This window comes from Rhipicephalus microplus, chromosome 9 (assembly GCF_043290135.1).
Source record: "Rhipicephalus microplus isolate Deutch F79 chromosome 9, USDA_Rmic, whole genome shotgun sequence".
Classification (NCBI taxonomy): Eukaryota; Metazoa; Arthropoda; class Arachnida; order Ixodida; family Ixodidae; genus Rhipicephalus; species Rhipicephalus microplus.
In genome coordinates, this window is record NC_134708.1 from 100,306,519 (window position 1) to 100,315,822 (window position 9,304).

General features: G+C 43.0%; 1 protein-coding gene across 2 annotated transcripts in view; it reads right to left on the reverse strand.

The window, feature by feature from the left end:
* LOC119163128 (uncharacterized) overlaps positions 1-9,304 on the reverse strand; it is a 533,653-nt gene that overhangs the window by 183,946 nt on the left and 340,403 nt on the right. The window contains exon 2 of one of the 2 annotated variants that reach the window (XM_075874163.1): positions 5,165-5,262. The exons of the other annotated variant lie outside the window; for it this stretch is intronic. The gene's annotated coding sequence lies outside the window, so the exon portion shown is untranslated. The remainder of the gene's footprint in view (positions 1-5,164; positions 5,263-9,304) is intronic. 2 annotated transcript variants of the gene reach the window in all.

The following is a 9,304-nucleotide window of genomic DNA, read 5'->3' on the forward strand; positions in this document are numbered from 1 at the left end:
TGCTATATGATTTATGGAAACCAATAATAACAGCGGACCCTGTGGCACGCCTGAGGTCACGTTTACATATCAGGACATTTTAGAATTTAAGACAACACTATTTACGACCACTTAAGTAATTCCGTAGCCAGGTTTGCAGTTTGGCGATATTATTCAATGAAGCAAGTTTACTTTCTAGCAGATTACGCGAGACCGTATCAAATTATTTGCGAGAACCGATAAACAATGCATCGACAATGTTGCTACGATTCAACGCAATCAACATTTCGTGGTGAAATTCAGTTTGTTGGGTTATGCATGCACGACGCTGGCGAAATTTATGCTGGGAGTGAATGAAAAATCGACATTTAAGATATTTGAACGATGCGCTATAAATAATGTGCTCTAACAATTTGCAACAGGTTGAAATCAAGGATATGGGACGATAATTTTGTACTTGATTTTTGCTTCCTGCCTTGTACACAGGAACCACATTTGCTGTTTTCCCATCCCCTGGAACCACGCCGGTGTCTAGAGACAATTTGTACATGATGCATAAATGTTGTGCAATAATAACGTGACATTTTTTTTAAAGTACATGAGATGATATACTCTAAAGACCTGTAGTCTTGGAGGGGTCCAGAGTACGCAGGTGACTATCCAAATCAGTGTAGTCGATTTGAATTTCCGCCATTTCATAACAAATATTTTTTGAAGATAATATTGGTGAGTGTTTGGTCTTTGTTGAAAACACTGACTGAAAGTAGGCGTTAAATGCTTCAGCTTTTACCAAGTCATCCGCTATAGTTCTTTCCTCAGTCAAGCATTCAGGTATAGCTGTGTCATCCTTTCTCATGTTCTTGACGTACTTCCAAAATTATGTAATTTTTCCTCGACCCCGTTGTTGGGCAATTAGAGCACTAGTATTCGATTACTTCGTACTATCATAGAAAAAGTGATATTTTAGAAATATTTCCTACTGGCCTTGTTTGGGCATGCCGATAAAGTTTCGTATAAGCACGCACTTTCTCGTACTTTACATGTACACCCATTTCTTTTTAGCGTGAACGCGCAAGCGTCGACCCCCCAGTTTAAAAGCGTCACTTGACAGAGCGCAGCGGCAAAATGGACGACAATAAGTGTGCATTCCCGCAATAAACAGTCTTGGGCAGCTATCTTCTGCTAGGCTGTTCTCGTAACTGGACACCAGGACTTCTGGAAAAGACGCTTACAGACTCGGTGGTTGATGCTCGTGCGTTCTGGTTAAAGAAGAATGGGCGGCTGTACAGCGCTTTGGACTCAATTCTCTAGCGCCTTATACATACTGCCTGAAAGTACCATCGCAACTTTCTTTTTTTTCTTCTTTCTTTTCCTCTTGCTTTCTATCTTTTTTTTCTTTGAAGTAGGAATATCTCATGTATGCACATATGATACTGTGTGTAAGCAGTCAGCAGCATACAGAATAACTGCAGGCAGATACGATCACAAAAGAGAGAATACGTACCAGAAAGAATTCCTTTATTTCTACTATTGCCAATCATCTATGTAGCACACTATACACGACTAACCAATACCCAAGCAAAGTTTCACTAGCAAGAGAGGACACCGTATACGCGTGCATTAGTTGCACGTCTTTTATTCCAACGCTCCGTATTGCGCCCCGTATTTCTCCTCGCATCACTTCGAAATCGCATCACAGCGCCTATAGTACGAGAACAGCTTTTGCGCTCCGCATATGCAGAACGGTAAAATACAAGATCATCACACGAGCCTAAGCACATGGAGGCACGCAGCAGGAAGTGTGGATCACTTGCGCAAGAGCGTTTACACAGAATCACGCATATTCCGGTGGGCGGCATACGTGCAATCGAGACAGCGAAGATCTCTTAGAATATCCGGTTAGCAGCTACAGGCATGGATGTGACGGAAGAGAAAGCGAAGCGGGTAAGAAATGCTTCGGTTGGTAGGGTAATCGGGTGCCCTGCGAGAAGACAAACGATCGGGAAACGCTGTGCACTGGTCTGTCTCAATGTAAGTGAAAGGTGCCTAATGGATGAGCATTGTGTGCGCATGCGAGGTGATAGGTACAGCATGGGTGCTGGTGCGTTCACTCTTCTGAAACTCGACCTCTGCTCTACACGAAGTGAAGCAGGAAAGCTGAAGCGGCTCTGATGCGCGCAGGACATCCGCCGGCATTCAGAGCTGCAAAGTAAGCTTACTGGTATGACCCATCCTGAATAATCTTGTAATGTGAGCTTGGCCAAAGCGTGCACTCAGAGAAATACAGCACAGCGAGCATGTTTCTTTACAGGCCTGCTTTTCTCTCTGCATCTGCGTGCTTGACATTCTAACTAGATAGCCATGTCAAATTTTCGTATTGTTAGGATTGTCGAGCAACGTGGCAGTTGGCAGTCTTGTTGTATGTCATATATCACTTCTGTCGCTCCACCTTCAGTTACTTTATATTTTTCTGAAATTCCAATAAAACAAACATTTCAGAACTTCTTCACTGACGTTTCGTTTCGAAAAAATATGAGAATAATTAAAGCTTATATGGACAAAATCCAAGATTGCACAATGCAGAGGATCGTGAGAAGATGGAAACTTCTATAAAGGAAGATTCTTGAACCCGAAACTTCACCGGAAGCATTGTTTCGACTGGTGCATTTGTCTTCTCGTTGCCTTGAAAACAATACCGCATGTCTTAATACTGCTCGTAGCCACTGGCTGACGCGAATGCTTCACCGAACCAGCCACCCCTCATAGTACAGCATTCTGTTGTTTTTGTTATTTCCATTTTCTTTGTTTCTCGTTGTGCCTCACAAAATCGCTCATTCCCGTAAATTTTGATATGATACTTGCCGCAAACAGAACTATAATCATACAGTTTGTAACAAGACACACACACACATATATATATATATATATATATATATGTATGTATATGTTTGTGTGCGTGTGTGTGTTTCTAACACATTCCGTGATGAAGAGAGGACCCCTCCCACAACTGTTGGGAAATAAATCCTGGTTGACAACGCTCCCGTTGTGTTATAACCCAGACCTTCACGAAGACAAACTGGCCCATTGATATATTGCTCTCTGTATATATATATATATATATATATATATATATATATATATATATTTATATAAATATATATATATATATATATATATATATATATATATATATATATATATATATATATATATATATATATATATATATATATATGTATGTGTATGTGTGTGTGTGTGTGTGTGTGTGTGTGTGTGTGTGTGTGCAGGGTGTCCCAGTGATCTTCAGCCAGAGTTTTACAATGTGCCGACACGCGCCATTATGACGCGTAAAAAATGCATGTTGCTGACAGTTGTGTGGAGTGAATCAGACTATAGTTTTTTGCTCTTATCAAGTGTTTAATTAGACCCTTTCATCCAAGTAACTTCTGAAGAAACGAAGATGGGTAAAAAATTTTATAAAGAAAATTGTAGATCTCTTTGTAAAACATTCAATTAGACAGTTCCAAACTTCATATTTGTAATTATTAGTATTTCTCTGCTAACTAGAAATGACCGCGAAATACGAAAAAAAAACACCACGTGAGAAATACACTGGCGCGCCTACGCGTATAGAGTTTCTCACAATCACGCCTAGAGTAAAATATGGCGCTAGTGAGCCGCTGGATTAAAGGGAATGACGGGATATGTGAGCTTCGAACTTGACTCGGATTTGTATGCCTCGAAGACTCATCTGGCTTCACGTTAAAATGATTAATTGCTTACTAAAAGAGCACGCAATAAGCTATTCTTTTTGTAATTGCACAGATGTGTGTTTTGTTTCACACAAAACCCTTTACGTTGATGTAAAATTTCACGAAGCGTAAGAAGTAACCAACGGCTGCTAAACTTTGGAGGCAGATTACAAGCAAGAATTCTTTCCGCCACGTTTATGTCGTCTGTTTTTTTTTTTCGCCGTTTGGTTGTACCGTCAAGGTGAGTGGGCTTTCATTTTAGAGTATAATACGCGTGAATAAAATTCACTTAAAAATGCTCTGTTTAGAGAAGCTTTATTGACGCAGTCATAGTTTCTTTTGAGCTGGAGCCTCGCTTAACACCAGCCAACACAAGCGTCGAAGACACTTATAGCGTCATTCCCAACGTTCCAACATCGCCTCTTAAGAAATTCGCATAGACGTTGGCGCCACACTTCCATTCAGGTATTTGTGAGAAACTCAATGCTTACGCGAGCCGGGATTCTCGTGCTCCCTAAAGTTCCGCGCATGAACGATACGCTTCCTTCGCACCAGTTCATGACAGTGGTGAGCAGTCACAGCGGTTATTGCTTTCGTGGTCAATGGGGAAACGTGTTCATCGCAAAGCCACCACTATCGTTGCTACGATCGTTCGAACGCGAAACGTTAGGGAGCACTAGAATTATGTGCGCACTGGCGCGTGAGTGGGCTTGTCACTTGGTATTTTTGCGTTTCGCGGGAATTTGCAGTTAGTAAAGAAGTACCAAAAATAATCTGTATAAAGCTTCAACCTGCTTAATCGGACGCTCTGAAAACCGCTGAACAACTTTCTCATTCGAATGTCCGCGGATTTTCGTTGCCTATAGAGATATTTATTAAAAGTGACCTAATAAGGCAATCAATCAAAACACAAAGAGAAGTCTGACTCACTCTAGGCAACAGTCAGCAACGTGCATTTGATGGCGTCGTCATTGCGTGCGTCAAATAATTTAAAAATCTGGCTGAATATAGCTGGGGCACCCTGTATTTTAGTGGTTGACGTTGGTTGCTGCGTACAAAAAAGTATAGGACAGCGCACCTAAGGAAAATTTCATTTATTACGTTGGCAAAATAAATGAAGTTGTTATATATATATATATATATATATATATATATATATATATATATATATATATATGACAAAGTATACAGAGAAGCCGAAACTGGTTTTAATAATGGGAGAACATATTTCACAGTATGTTCCTTACAATAAGTTACTTCTTTTTGTATTTTCTTGCAAGCGCTATCTAATATATACAGAAGGTATGAATGTATCTTAGGACAACACTATTCAAATTGCTCAATATTATCAAGGTATATTGGTAATAATTACTCAGCCATATCCATTCATACTTTTCGCTTAGCAGCTATAGTTGCGAATCCGATGCGCTTACCACAGTTGTTGTCAATCTGCTGTTTCAGCAAGGACACGAAAATCACGTGGCATAGCCCCGAGAGGAGGACCCAATAAAACACTTCGAAGACGACTCACCTGCAAAAGAAAAGAAAAGTTCATAATCAGTCGTGAAACTTGAGACTTCTCAGAAGTATCACGACGCAAGAAGGCGTAAGCCAGGATAACGACGCCACATTGTAGCAAAAACACATAACGTTAACACAAGAAAATTCGCACAAAGCAGTCCATGATCTAACACTATGGTAATGACCGTAGATATTGGCAATGGGTGTGTCTAACTTTGCGTTTGGCTTATCGGCAGGGTGCTGCGTCTACTCTGGTTTCTATTGTGTTGCACAGACTTGATGGGGATATACATACTCACATTCCTAACTTACCATCCCCATTCATGACTCTTTTTTTACCTTTCCCTTCCCTGGTGTCGAGCATAGCAGGTAATGCCCTTCACTCACATGAGCAGTTCTGTAAATAAAGTCCTCTCTCACTTTCTGGCTTAGGGTTTATGACTCATATGAGATGCACAAAGCATTAAGAATAAATTACTCTATCTACACTGCGTCAGGAAGAAAGGAAACTACAAGGGTGAGTTTTCTCTGTGAGAAGGGACAGCAATAAGAGAAAAGTGTTAGTGTGGCAGAAATGCAGAGGAATCGGCTTCAATAAATTTCCTGGCCTGCTACTAAATGTTAGAAAAATGAAGGAAAAAGAGAGCGTTGATGACAGAGAGGAAGGAGGCGACGAAACAAAACCTCGAATATCCAAAAAGTAGTAGCTCTCTCTAGTCGACTTCTGTGTGGCGGAAAAGCTTCCTCGGCATGGTTAGAGTAATGTGCTGATGACGAGGTGGTGTTGATCAAAATGAAACTTTTTCTCAAACTTGCTGCTTCCAATATTTCAACGAGGCGGTGCACATCAAAAATGTTTGCCTGACGTTTGTCGGGGGCAGACGCACAACCGGTGGGCAGTATACATATGTAGTTTCAGGACAACCGCTTGAGGGAATCGTACTCTCTGCACGGCCAAAAACGACGAGTGAACTTAGTTGTATAGTCTGTACAGTAGGCCTGTACTGCACATTTTCAAGGTTCGCTGTATTCTATCGTGCTTTTCAGCGCTGAGTTCCTAATGACGGTCATAACTAGACCTTTGTAAGACTAATATATAGAACTCCTAGCAGACAATCATTCTAAGGAATGCCGAATGAAAGGTACTTGTAGTATTTAAGTAAAATGGATGTAAAGATGACTTCCCGTATACACGTACCAGACCTCCAACCCTTGAAGTAGTACGCGTACAACGCTAAAGCCGAGAGCACGCCTATCTCGCACCTAGGCGCGTTGGCGGTATACTCTCGCTCCCAGAGACGCCACGGTTTTTTTTTTTTTTTGAACTGCCAAGGCGTGCCTCGCTAGCATAGTAAGCTGTGGCTCTGGGACTTTAAAATGCGAGAAAATTCCAGTTCACGCTGTGCCCGTTTATAAGAAGTCATCTGGATACCACTGCACCGTCTCGGATGCGACAACAACCAGCGCAAGAGAAAGATATTTCTCTGCTCTGCCTGTGAAGTTCACAGCGCATGGCGCGAATCGTGCCAGTGCGGGGTTCTCACCTTCCAGTAATTTCCATTAGCAACGAAAATCGCCGTTCTTAGGCGCCAATGGGTAAATACCGTGAACAGATAGGACTTCGAGCCTAGTAAATATTGACAAGTAAGTAGACTTACTGCGCGTATTCAAGCGCGATATATACCGCGCTTACAGGAAGTCATCTGGGCAACGCTGCGCCGTCTTCGAATGTGAAAACAGCCATCGCAAGAATAAGATATTATTCAGCACTGTCAGCAAAGATCACAAAAAGATGCGGCAATAATGCCGGTGCGGTGCGTTTCGATTGCACAGATTGTCGTCTGCAACAAAAAACGCCCAGCTCCGCTGTCAGTGGTTATAATCACAAGCGACAGGAAAAAGTAGGAGCCCAGTAAAAGTGTCCGGGTAAGCATACTTCTTAGCTTTATTCAAGCGCTACGCCAGCTGCCTCGCTTTACAGCAGAGATTTGCGTGCTGTATGTCTGTGGTATGCGGCACCAAATCATTGCCGCACTCTTTCGTAGGTCGCACGCCAATAATAAAATATACTATGACTCATGCGTGTATGCACGCACCGCGTACGCTTAGAACAGGGATAACGGCGTACTATCGCAATGCAAAGAGACGTAAAAGGCGTGGAAAGCGTGGGTTTCGACTCACCCCCGTATTCTAGAACGTCCCTTCAATCAAGGCTTCATCTTCACTTGAGAAAGCCGATGGGAGCGCCGTCTCATAGGCACGGCAAGTCACTGTATATTAGCGATAACCTGTTGCGATTCTTGAGTAGCACAGCGTCACTTCTGAGCCGAGCTGTGGCGCAGTGCTCAACTCTGTCAAGTGAAGGGTGAAAGTCGAGTCAAGGAGCGTTCGTAAATACGGGGGTCAGTCAAGCTGCGACATGCCTTGGCTGTCACTAGCCGAATCTGTGCTTTTGGGCGGCGTCATCGTAGCATTTTAAAATATTGTTCTGGCTGGCAGTTTTGCACCGCATATGTGTTTTCCGAGTGCCCGGAATGACTGGCAAATGATAAACGCATGCGGTGCATGAGCGCAAGTTGGAGCGATATTTCAGTGCTACTTTTAGGCCACCTCACAGGTTAAATTCTGCCTTGCGTCAGCTTGGGCACACCGCAGTTTGACTGAGTCGGAAGTAACACTTTCCGCTGTTCGCGTTTCTTACAGTCGTGATAGTAAGTACCTGCAGGATGAAGTTGCTTCCGCAGTCTGCGAGGCACGTGCTGTAGACAATCCGGACTGTTGAGAAAGGTTTGCTCGACGTTTTACACAAAATCAGCAGAGAATTCCAGAACAGGAAGAGCGCAAAGCATGATTCCAGCCGTACTAGGGTCGTAAAGTTTCGTGTTTGATTTGCGGAGCATCTGCTCGCGTGGCAGTGCAGGATGTTGCTTCGCCACACTTGCAACAGATGGCACGACGCGCCTTTGAATATGGCAGCACACACTGAGCTCGCTGTGTTCTGATGTACGCCAAGTGAGCTAAATCAGCGGTCATCCCTTTCTACTTCATTGGTTATACATGAGCATTTAAGCCTGAATGTGTTAGTCACCGCAAATTCCAGCACAGACTGCAACCAGGCGTGCTACGGTCAGGCGTGCTAAGCAGCCAAGCGAGTAAGAAACGCTTTTAGGAGTGAAGCTCCTAAAAGGAGGCGTGGGTCGCGCGTCTCCTGTATTTAGTAGCCACCGCTAGTTTTATGCCTTGGAATGTCCGCTGAATGGCAGTGCTTGTATAAAATGAATATATGATGAAAAGATGCGAGATGGCGGTACTTGGAGTGTTCACTAGATGGACGTACGACCTTACGGACAGATGACCGGACGGACGACCTTACGGACAGATGGACGTGCGGATAGATGGACGAACGGATGCACAGACAAAAACACAGATAGACAAGCAAACGGCCACACGTCGGACATAAGGACAGGCGGACAGACAGGCACACAGAAAGACATACAGACAGACCAACGGACGGACGTATGGATGGATGATTCACGGTTTCCCGATAAAACCCTTCGAAGCTTCGCTCCACTCATCATGATTCACTCCGTGGATACGCTGTGATTTCTTTCTTCCTTCTCACGTCACGTATACCACACGACACTAGTGTGTGTGTGTTTATAAATATTTGTTAACGATTTGATTAAGAAAGGGAAGTCTATTGTACACTTAAGTTGTACGTACACAAACGAAACATCGAAAACAAGTATAGACAGTGTTTGAAAAAAAATGGCCGACACGTTTTAATCCTCGTATCTTAACACGACCTGTATATAGTGACACGGATGATACTGCGGCTTAGGGGCGTGAGTGAACTATTTAGCGTCCGCTTCAGATGACATTCTTAAGTGGAACATTTACTGATGTGCTCGGCAGTTCTTCAATATCGTCAAAAAGGCCTTATGTAAGAAACAAAGTCTTGGTCACGTCTTAAGGGTTGATAGGGTGTCGGCGTCAGTGTGTGTTTGGAGAATTTAGGGATTGGCTAAAAAATGATGATTGCTATACCCTCA